The following is a 12413-nucleotide window of genomic DNA, read 5'->3' as shown; positions in this document are numbered from 1 at the left end:
TAATAATAATTCACATGGTCAAATACAATAGGTATTTTCGTTTTCCCCATTAATCGATGAGGAAAATAAGATTTAGAGAACATAATGACCTTGCCCAATATCAGTAAATCTCAGCCATCTCAGCAAAGAAGCCACATGTAGCTTGGGACTCAAACTCATGTTTCTCTGACTCCAAAGCTGGAGTTTTTAATAACTAAGGTACACTACCCAAATATCACTTGAGGACTGCCATTTAGAATAATTGAGATGAATTCTTGTTCTATGCATTTCCTTTTTTAAAATTTGTAACAGGTTTAATATCAACTGCTATTCCTTTGGAATCAGAATTAATATCTATAGATAAGAACATAATACTGTGTTAAGCATCACCTGTATTATAAACACCAGAATCTAGTTTCTGCCTTCTTGAAGATAGCAGGCTAGCGTGAAAACACAGCATGGTGGGATGGGGAGAGGGATCTTTTCAATGTCAAAAGGATCTTAGAAATACAGTTTCCTCTCTCTCCCCCAGTCACTTCCTCTCTCCTCCCTTTCTCTTTCACACACACATACACTTGACCTTGACCAACACTATTGTTAAAATTAAATATAATGTCTGAACTATTGTCTTGCAATGAATAAACACCTGTTTCTCCAGGCTACAACTATGAACGTACAAGTATACAAGTCTTATTAATGATTGAAAATCTCTAGAAAATGTCTAATAAAACCAAGTTATCTTTGAATCAATGATAAATTAATTGAATTTAATATGGTGGAATTGGAAAAGTCACTGTAAGTAATTGCCCTTACAAGCAGTGAATGCCTCTAAGTGTGATATATAGTACCACATTTCACTATTTTAGTTAAGGGTCTTGTTATTAAATTACCTTGAAACACCAGTATTGGAGGATATAGAGGTCATTTACTATTTATATGTGTGCTAAGATGGAAGGTCACCTTTTCTTTTAACATTTAGTCCTGATGTTTTACATGTGCCTGTGGCTAATGGTATCACTCTAAAAATAATGCAGTGATGTTACCTAATAGAACAACAGTGATCAATCCTTACACATATCTGGAAAAATTAAAATTATGCTGCAAAGTTGACTGATTGTCTAAACTACATTTTATCATCCAATAGCTAGTAAGTATAATTTGACTACATGATGATTGCTACACATCATCTCTCTTCTGATTTCAAATTTAGCAGCCCCAGAAGAAGCATTGTTCATTTGTTTGCAAAATGTCACTGACACATACATTAGCCTTTATGGTGGAATAAAAACCTATCTGTCTTCTAAAAGCTGTGTGACTTTCAAAGTGTTAGTGCTTACCATCTTTCCCCTAAAAGCACTTCTAATAATGAAGAATTATGAATCTGTCAGACCCATATGTGAACATGTGTAATTCTCTCTATGACAGTTCATTGTTGGTTCAATATAAAGGCAATTAATAAATATATAAGGGCTTCACAAATATTGTTTCTCAGAGTGAACAGAAGAAGGACAAAAAACACAGTTAAAAAGCATATTTAATACATACCAAGTAATTTGACATAGTCTATCTTACAGATAAGACCATCTCATAGTAGTAATAACAGAAATGGTAGCAATAACTTCACATGTTGGAGGTAAATAAAAATAATCACATTAAAAATTACTACTAGAATCATTGAATGCCTATTATGTGTCAAGTATAGGTACTCCACAGGTGTGCTATCACCTCAAAGACTTACAAAAGTCACAGAAAGGTAGTCAATATTTAAATTTGTCTGGATTGGACTCTCCTATGTACAAGGTGAGATGAAAACATATGGTGAATGTTTAAATTGAAAAAATATTTATGACAGTAAAAGACACATTGCCATTAATTCCCCTCAAAAAACTCCCCCTCATTTCAAACACACTTATCCCATGGTTCTTGCCACTTTCTGAAGCAGTTCTGGAAGTTCTCTTTCTGGAGGGTCTTTAGTTGTGCTGTTGTGGCTGCCTTGATGTCCTGAATCATTGACTTTGGTGAAGAGCCAGAAGTCACATGGTGCCAGATCTGGTGAATAAGGTGGATGAGGACACACTGTAATGTTTTTATTTGACAGAAATTTCCATATACCAGAAGTGATGTGTGACACAGAGCATTGTCATAGTGGAGGATTATTTACAACACACTTTAAACACACCTTCTCTCAACCATAGCTCACACCCAACTGCACTGAACAAATTGAAACTTGTCACACACTGTTACTAAAGTTAGATATGCCACTTTCCATATTGAAGAGCCCTGCCTTTCCATTGGATGGCATTCAGCAGCAGCATTCACCGTATTTTGTGATCACAACAGAAAAGCTCCATGTCACACATCACTTCCGGCATGCCATTTTCTATCAAATAAAAACATTATGGTGTGTCCTCATCCACCTTATTCACTCTGTGACTTCTGGCTCTTCCTCAAAGTCAAAATGACCATGAAAGGTAAATGTTTTGAATTGATTCAGGACATGGAGGCAGCTATGACAGTGCAACTAAAGACCCTCACAAATGAGGACATCCAGAACTGCTTCAGAAAGTGGCAAGAACGATGAGATAAGGGTGTTCAAAGTGAAGGGGAGTATTTTGAGGGAGATTAATGGCAATATGTCTTTTACTGTCATTTTTTTTTTTTTTCAGTTAAACATTCATGGTGTTATTTTATCATACCTTATAGGTATGGAAACGAGATAATCAATATGCTAATGTCCCCACCCTACCAAGAGAGGTACATATTCTGAATGATGGCTTCAGACAAGTGTCACTATTTTTGTAAAGGGCCAGATAATAAATACTTTAGACTTTGTGGCTGTTTCATAAGCTCTTTGTCCCAACTACTCTATTCTGCCACTGTAGAAGGAAAGCAGTCAGTGAATACATAAACAAATAGATGTTGCTGTATTCCAAAAACAAGGCAGCAGCCCAGATTTTCTTGCATTGTATTCTAATTTTTATGAAATTTGAAACAGTTTATAAATTCCTATGTGATTCCTTCCTTGACCTGTAGATTATTTAGATTTATGTTTAATTCTAAATCTTTTGAGATTTTCCTAATTATCTTTTTGTTATTGATGTTTATTTAAATTTCTCACTAATTAGAGAACATTCTCTACATAATTTCAGATCTTTTATTTATTGAGATGAGTTTTATAGTTCCAGTATATTTTCTATTATAATATTTTGAATAAAGTGTCATGTGTACTTTAAGAACATATATTTTTCAATTGTCATGTGTAATGTTTTATAAATATCAATTAGGTCAAGGTAATTGAATGAATTATTCAGATCATATTAATTATATTTTTGTCTGATTTGTTTTAACAATTGCTAATTGTTATCATGGATGAGATTTTACTTCCCTTAAATGCTGTTCATTTTTCCTTTATGTGTTTTGAAGCTCTGTTATTAGATGCACTCACAATTTTAATAAAATAATGCCTTCCTAATTAACTGACACTTTTATCATTACAAAGTTCCCCTCTATATCTCTGATAATACTCTATCTTCAAATGTATTTTAGCTCATATTAATATAACCATTCTAGCATTTTTGTGCTTAATGTTGAAGGTCTTTACTTTGCCTTCATTTATAAAGGACATTTTCATTGCATATAAAAATCTGAGTTGACAAGGTTTTATTTTTCCTCTTTAAAGATGTTATTTTGGGATTCCCAGTCAAGAGGGTGGCATAGGTAAATGATGTGCTTGCTTCGTCTGATGAGCACATCAAAATTACAAATAAACTACAGAATAACCGTTATTGAGAATCACCTGAAGTCTAGCTGAATGGAAGTTCTATAACTAAGGACATACAGAAGAAGCCACCTCAAGACTGGTAGGAGGGGCAGAGACTTGGAAGAGCTGGTCAAACATCTTCATGTTACCACTAAAAACAGGGAGGGATAATTCGGATGCCGAGGTCCCCCTTGGAGTAGTGAGGGGTCCCAGCCCCACACCAGGATACCCATCCCAGGGTTCCAGTGACCAGGAGAAAAGTCCCCATAACTTCTGGCTGTGATAACCAGTGGAGGTTGTGGCTAGGTGAGACAGAGGGCAGCTAGAGACCCAGTCGCATCTCTTAAAGGGCCCACACACGGATTTACTCACTGGCAGACTCAGTTGCTCTGAACTCCAGTGCAGGGGCAGCAGCTCAAAAGGTGCCAGGGACATATGGGGAGAAACTGAGTTGTTTGACTACAGGGCAAGAGCTGGAGGGGCAGCTTTTTCCCAAACAGAAGTGCTGGCAGAAGCCTTTGTTTCTTTGTTGACCCTTCCCCCACCCTGTATGTAGATGCAGGTGGGTGCCATCTCTGAGTATCCATCAACCTGGCTAATACTGTTAGTCCACCTTGATACCTTGAGACCCTGCCCCATCCAACTTTCAAGCACAGCCAAGACACTTCTAGTGGCTTTTCCATGCACATGTCCTGTCTTGGCTTATGCTGAGGACTTTCCTAAAAATCTCTCAAAGTTCACAAAACCCAAACAAGCAGCATCTGGCTTCAGCATGTCCTGTACCTCACGCTGAGTAGCCCCAAGTCCAGCAGTTCTTGCAGCCATCTTTGGTTCATGGTTTGGCTTATTGAGGCACTTCTAAGCCCAGTGCAGGTGGTGGCCATCTGGGGATTGTTTTTTGGATCATTCCAGGTGGCCCACACAGGGCATAGGCTGAAGCTGAACTTGGCCTGAAGTGGAGCCCCTCCCAGGAGGCCCTAGAGGTGGCACCCCTAGTGGCCAGCTTCAGACTGAACTAGAGCATCACCTGGATGACGTCAAGGAAGACAACACCAAAGGGCAGACTGGGCAGGCACAAGAGTCCTCTAAAGTGAATCCTGCTCCACAGAGTCAGCCCCTGCACAAAAGCTCCTCCGCTGTAGTCATGGTCAGTCACCTAAACCAATTAGCAAAAGGGTCAATCCCTCCTAGTGATATGCAAACAGAGAACAAGATTCAACTACAACAGGAAGGCACACAAACCACACAAAGGACACACCTGGAGCACCCACCTCAAGTGACTAGGGATATTGAGCCACTGGGCCCCACAGCACACCTATTATATAAGGTCATTCTACTAAGAACTGTAGACATAGCAGCCCTACCTAATACACAGATACAAACACAGAAAGGGAGTCCAAATGGGGAAACAGAGAAGCAGGTTCTAAATAAGAGAACAGAACAAAGCTGCAGAAAAAGAAATGAACAAAATGGAGAAAAGCAATTCACCAGACACAGAGTTCAAAACACTGATTATAAGGATGCTCAATGAATGACCTCAGGGAGAACTTCAACAAAGGGATCTGAAACATAAAAATAGAGATAGAAAACATAAAAAAGAACCTGTCAGAAATAAAGAATGCAACAACTGAAATTAAGAATATGTTAGAGAAAATCAACAGTAATTAGTGAAACAAAAGATCAAATCAGGGACTTAGATTATAAGGTAGCAGAAAATGCAAAATCAGAACAGCAAAAAGACAAAATAAACAAACAAATAAATAAATAAATTAGTTTAAGGACAGCATCAAGCATACCAATATTTTAATCATAGGGGTACCAGAAGGAGAAGAGAGAGCAAGCAAGGAATTGTAAACCTATTTAAAGAAATAATGATGGAAAACTTCCCTAACCTGGCGAAGGAAACAGATATACAAACTCAGGAACTTCAGAGAGTCCCAAACAAGATGAACCCAAAGAGATCCCACTGAGATTCATCATAATTAAAATGCCAGTTTAAAGACAAAGACTTTATATATTAAAAGCAGCAAGAGAAAAACAGTTAGTTACCTACAAGGGAGCTCACATAAGACTGTCAGTTGATTTATCAACAGGAACTTTGCAGACCAGAGGGACTGGTACAAAATATTTAAAGTGACGAAAAGCAGTATCTACAACCAAGATTGCTCTAACCAGTAAGGCTAACATTTAGAATCAAAGGACAGACAATAACTATGTATTTTGTCACATGGGTACTAGATTGGCAGATGGGAGGGGACTTGGGGGACAGGGTGAAAAAGATGAAGAGATTAAGAAGCACAAATTAGTAGTTACAAAATAGTCATGAAGATATAAAGTAAAGCACAGGGAATATAGTCAATAATATGGTAATAACTATGTATATAGTCTTAGGTGGGTAATAGACTAGTCAGGGGACCACTTCTTAAATTATAAAAATGTCTAAACACTACGCTATACAACTAAAATTTATATAAAATAATATTGAATATCAACTATAATTGATAAAATTAAACAGGAGGAAAGGGTGAAGAAGAATAAGAGGTTCAAAACAAATTTGTCATGGGAATGTAATGGACAGCATAGGGAATATAGTCAATAATATTGTGATAGCATGATACGGTGTCAGATGGTTGCTTGGCTTATGGTGATCACTTCTTTAGGTATATAAATGTTGAATAATTATGGTGTACATCTGAAACTAAAATATTATACGTTAGCTACATTTTACTAAAAATCTTAAAAAAATAAACATCAATATGGGAATTAAAAATGTCATTTCATGCCGTACATACCATTGTTTCTGAGAGAAGTTAATAGTCATTTGAAATTTGAATTACTGTTCCTCTGTGTGTAATGTTGTTTTTACTAGTGGCTTTCAAGATTATCTTTTACTTTTTGGTTTTCATTGTATTTTTCCCATTTGGGTTTCGATGAGCTTCAATCTGTAATATATTTTTCAACAAAGTTGAGAAATGTTCATCCATTTTAATTTCAAATTACACACATATCATACCTATTGATGTCCCACAGATCCCTGAGGCTCTGTTCATTTTTTAAAATATTATTGTCTCTTTTAAGATTAAGTATTGGTGTTGATCTATATGTAAGTTTGATGTCTTTTCTCTTTGTCATTTCCATTCTGTTAGACATTTATGTAGTAAATTATTAATTTTAATTATTGTATTTTCACTTTTAAAAATTCCAATTTTTGGTTCCTATATCTCTGCCAAAATTTGAAACATTTTTTATTCATTTTAAGCATGCTTTTTTTACCTTATTGATTATATTAATTATAGATTCTTAAAATCCTCCCTGCTAATTCAAACATCTAACTCCTGTCATGGTTGGTTCCTACTAATTGTCTTTTCTTCTCTGACTATGTTGTATTTTTGTGATGCTTCGTATAATAAATTGTTTTGTATTATAATCTGGGCATTGAAATTTTGTTGTGGAGACATGGGATTTTGCTATAGAATTATTTTTATTATTTTTTTAAGCAGGCAATTGATTGGACTCCTACAATGAACCCTTGCTGAGAAGCGGCTCAAAACTCAAGTTTATTTCTTTGATCTTGAGTTGAGTTGCTTTGAGTTTGTTCAGTTCACATATGGTTTAGGGCTTGTACAGAGATTTATTTAGGTAGAGTCTGGAAATAGAATCTTTGCCTCGACTCTAGCTTTTGCTTTTTGGGAGTTCTCCCTTCTGTGGTTCCAATTGTTGTATTTGTCCAAAACGCTTCTTTGTCTTAGCACAGAAAAGCTGCAGGTTTTTTTACAGAAATTTTGCTAACCTGCATGATACTGATTAAGAGTTCCATCAGGATAAAACCTTAAAAATGGGAAATTTACCCTGTGCCACCTTTTCTTCAAAATGTTGACCCTTATCCAGAATCTGATTGCTTTATTCACTCCTTAGTGTCTTCAGGTTATTGTTTTTGTTTGTTTGTTTTATCCTTGTTGTTTTGATCTGCATGAGGAATGGACTTTGTTATCTCCAGAAGGTTCCTGTCCAATAGTAATGCTCTTGGTCATAAAAAAGTATAAACCTACCCAATGTATTTATTAATGTGAATTCATACCTCTACACTTACCTCACTACATTTTATTTTACTGGTTTTGGACTACTGCTACATCCTCATGGATTATAACTGTCTTTCAACACATATCATAATGCCTAGGACGCATCAATAAGATATCTAGACTTATATTATGAATAAGATAATTTTGAATATTGTTTTTAACGGCTATTTTATTATATTTCTCTCTCAGTTGTGCTCCCATAGAAGAAACAACCCTTAACATTAGTTATGACTAAAATTATTTAAAGAAAATTAACAGTAATTTAGATCTAAGAATTATCATTTCAGACTTCCTTCTAAGTTGTCACTAATTCTTGTCACATTGTTTAAGCATTGCTGCCAAAAAAAAAAAAAAAAAATAGGCATCTATCTGTCTTTCTCTCTCTCTCTGAGTAACATATATTTGTTTGTGTGTGTGTTTGCATATTCTCGTTGAAATTATATTTCTTCATATTTTTTACTCACATTTGCATACTTTTCTGTAGCATTATCTTTGGTTAATAGGGACTCCTTAGAGAACTTCCTGAACTAATCCCTTGTACAACTATGTCGTCCCCATTGTCTGTTTTTTTTTGAGAATCCAAGCTAAATTAGCCCTCCATAGCCCCCATTTTTTTTCTTTTTCATCGATTTTACTTTCTCTTTCCAAAGAAGAAAGTTAAAAAAGAATAAGTGGAAGATATTGCAGATTAACTCAACAAAAAATTTCAACCTTCATCTACTGTGCCTTGCTATATACTAGAGATTAGAAAACTAAAGATTAAAAATTTCCCAATCAGCTAGTCACAAAATTACAAATATTGTATGAATCCACTTATATGAGGTAGAATTAGTAAATTAGTCAAATTCATAGAAACAGAAAGTATATTATTGTTTAACCAGGTCCTGAGGGGAGGGAGAGAAAGGGAGCTGTTCTTTAATAGATATAGTTTCAGTTTTGTAAGATGATAAAGTTTTGGAGATCTGTTTCATAACCGTGTGAATATACATAACACTACAAAACTGTCAACTTAAAAAAAGTTAAGATTGTAAAAATGGAAAAGAATATTATGGTAAATATATATGTATAAACATGGAAAAATATCCATTTAAATAAATTCCATTTGAGACTGGGCTTTTTTCTCTTTGTTCACATATGTGGCACCAATATCTAGAGAAGTGCCCAAATATAGTAGGTACTAAATGAACAACTTTTGAATCATAAACATACCTATTTCTTGGCACAAAACAAAACAGGTTACACAAGAATATATACCATATTCATATGTATATATTTTCAATTTGTTTCAGTGTGTCTGCATGGGGGTTTCTGTATATAAATGCGCGCGCACGCACACACACACACACACACACACACACACTACTCTATTCTATTATAGTCAGGATAGAATATACTGCTGTAACAGATGATCCCTAAATAATACATGCTATTTCATTTCTCAAAAAATAATTAAATTTCGTAGAATATTTTTGTACCTCAGAGTCCATACGTGATTTAAGTTCTGTTAAGCAAATGTGTCTACGTGGGAATTAGAGGGCAGAAAGGGTAACATAAGTCAATTGCATGTGGTTCTTCTGAGGAGTAGCATTTAATTATTTTGTAATAGTTGTATCAGACGTCCTGTTGTCCTTCGACCTTTTCATTTTCCCTCTCCTTTATGAGGTCTTCAAGGCAGGCAATAATAACAAGATTTTGTCTGAATAACCACATGACAGCTAGATGCTTTCACATGTCTACAGTGCTCCTGCACAATGAAAAACTTGGTTCCTTGATCTCCTAGAAATTTTGTCAGGTAACTTATGCTTTCTGATAAGTTCCTCTAGGATACAATTGTCTGTAAGTAAAAATACAGTACGAGAAGATAATCATAGAAGTGATTGCCAACAACAGATCATCAAGCAATGAGGAAACTTGGATTATTTTTCTAATGCAATTGAATTTGAAGATATGTAGGATCAGTTGACACTAGAAGATGAGATTATTAACTAAAAGTGTGCCAAAAAAATAGTTATTTGATTTCATTAAACCTGTGGTAGCATAGAAATAAATGATTTAAAGAAAAGCTTTGGCAGCCTCAGGGGCTGTCATAACAGATGACTAAGAAAAACACAAAGAATTCAAAAACTTTGAAGAGGCAGTCAGTTTCTAACTGGGCTAAATTCAATACACAATCTCAAGGAATAGGATTCTATCTCTTGCTTGGATGATTGGTGACTATGTTTCAGAAAATCTATTATAAATGAAATTGAGGTGCCCAACATTTTTTGAAAGATCCATAGATTTAATGATATAGAATTGTTGGAGTAGATTGATTATGAACACACACAATAAACAGCCCTTAATCCTCTCCCTAGAGAGGCTGTGTTATGGATTGAATGTTTGAGTCCCCCAAAATTCATATGTTGAAGCACTAACCCCCCGCTGTGATGTCACTAGGATATGGGGACTTTGGGAAGCAATTAGGTTTTGAAGAGAGCATGAGGATGGGATACTCATGATGGGATTAGTGCCCTTATAAGAAGAGAACAGAGAGTGATATCTATCATTCCCACCCCTCCTCTATGTTGTGTGAAGATATAGCAAGAGGGCAGCAATCTGCAATCAAAGAAGAGAGCTATCCTCAGACAATGAATCTGCCATCATCTTGATCTTGGGCTTTTCAGTATCCAGAACTGTGAGAAATGAATATTTGTTGTTTAAGCCACCCAATCTATGGTATTTTATTGCAGCAGCCTGAACTGAGTAGGGCAGGTTGCATGAGACCTTACTTCAAAAAGTCATTAAAAATTATATTGGTTGCACTCTTAAAAAACAACATGGTGGCTTCGCAGGGTAGACCATGGATGAAGATAGGAGATAATGTCATTGGAATCAGTTCCATGAGGATCATGGCCTCCAAGGATGATGCCAAATAGCAACACTTAACTCTCAAGGCAAGGAAGGTGTTGGTACCATAACAGACAGCAAGAGCAGAGTAATAGTCAGAATTGTTTGACATGCAGGCATATTTGTTGGTTCCTAAGATCAACCTAGATAAGAAGCCCAACGAGGCCCCACCATTTCAGTAAATACAAAAAAACCTCTAGTTCAGATGAACAAGGCCTAACTTAAACAATCAAAATAGAGAACTAGAGCCTCTAAGTCAATTCAAAGACCCGGAGCTTCTTGAATGAAGAGGAACATGGGTATAGTTGAGAAAGAAACATACAATAACACAAGTTCTTGCTATAAGTTTTCTTTCACAAAAGAACTTGCTGCCATTAACCAAGCAAACTGTACATTGGAAAAAGAGAAATGTACAGACTTTTCGGAATTTATTTGATACAGACTCTCTGTTAGGTTTTTATTGCTGCTGTAACAAATTAAACAAACTTACAACTCTGGAAATTGGAGGACTAAAATGGTTCTTACTGGGCTAAAATCAAAATCCTGTATGATTTCATGTATATGTGAAATCTAAAAAAACAAAACAAACTAAACAGAAGCCAACTCATAGATATAGAGAACAAACTGATTGTTGTCAGATGGGAGGGGGTTGTGGAATGGGCAAAAAGGTGTCAGGGACTAAGAAGTACAAACTGCCAGTTACAGAATATGTCATGGGTATGTAATATACAGAATAAGGAATATAGTCAATAATATTCTGTCATATGGTTACTAAACCTATTGTGGTGATCACTTCATAAGGTACATAAATGCCTAATCACTATGTTGTATATCTGAAAGTAGCAATATTTTATGTCAACTATAATTTAAAAATAAATTTAAAATATATGTAAACACTGATGTACATACTCATGTTTCAGACCTTTTCTTCCTGCCAGTTGGCTAGGGCCATTTTGTTTTATATACATATATATATATATATATATATATATATATATATATATATATATATATATATATATATATATAAAACAAACCATGAAAAACTTGGTTCCTTGATCTCCTAGAAATTTTGGAAATATACAAATGGAGAGAGGTAGATAAATTATGTAAAATATATGTATACAGTAGCAAAACATAAAATAAAATATAAAGATGTGGGTAGGACTTCATTCATTTCTGGAGGCTCTAGGAGAGAATCAGATTTCTTTCCTATCTCCTATCCAGCTTCTAAAACTGACCACATTTCTTGGTTCCTGGCCCACTTCTGTCTTCAAAGAGTAGTCAAGTCTTTCTTATTTCACATCACATCACTCTGACACAATCATCTGCCTCCATCTTCCACTTACAAGGACCCTTATGATATATTGGCCCTACCTAGATGAGCCAGTATATTGTTCCCATCCCAAGGTGAGCAAACTCTATTCTATCTACAACTTTAATTCTCTAACATATTCACAGATTTTAGAGAGTAGGGTGTGGGTACATTGTGTAGGCTTTATTCTGTCACCACCAGTCTCTAAACTAAAAATTTCCAGCTATCCAGGATAATATAGTGATTCAGCAGTGAAAGCAGGAATTTATGAGGGTCAAATAATAAATGAAGTTTAGTCTGAAATGTTCTCACAGTGATCTTAGCAGGCTAGGAATATCACATTGTCTCCTTATCCCATGAAGTAAAGGTTATTTTCAAAGAAAAGGCAAGTGAA

The sequence above is a fragment of the Rhinolophus sinicus genome, chromosome 1, assembly GCF_057876585.1.
Source record: "Rhinolophus sinicus isolate RSI-liver-muscle chromosome 1, RSI-T2T, whole genome shotgun sequence".
Taxonomy (NCBI): domain Eukaryota; kingdom Metazoa; phylum Chordata; class Mammalia; order Chiroptera; family Rhinolophidae; genus Rhinolophus; species Rhinolophus sinicus.
This window is presented reverse-complemented; position numbering follows the sequence as displayed.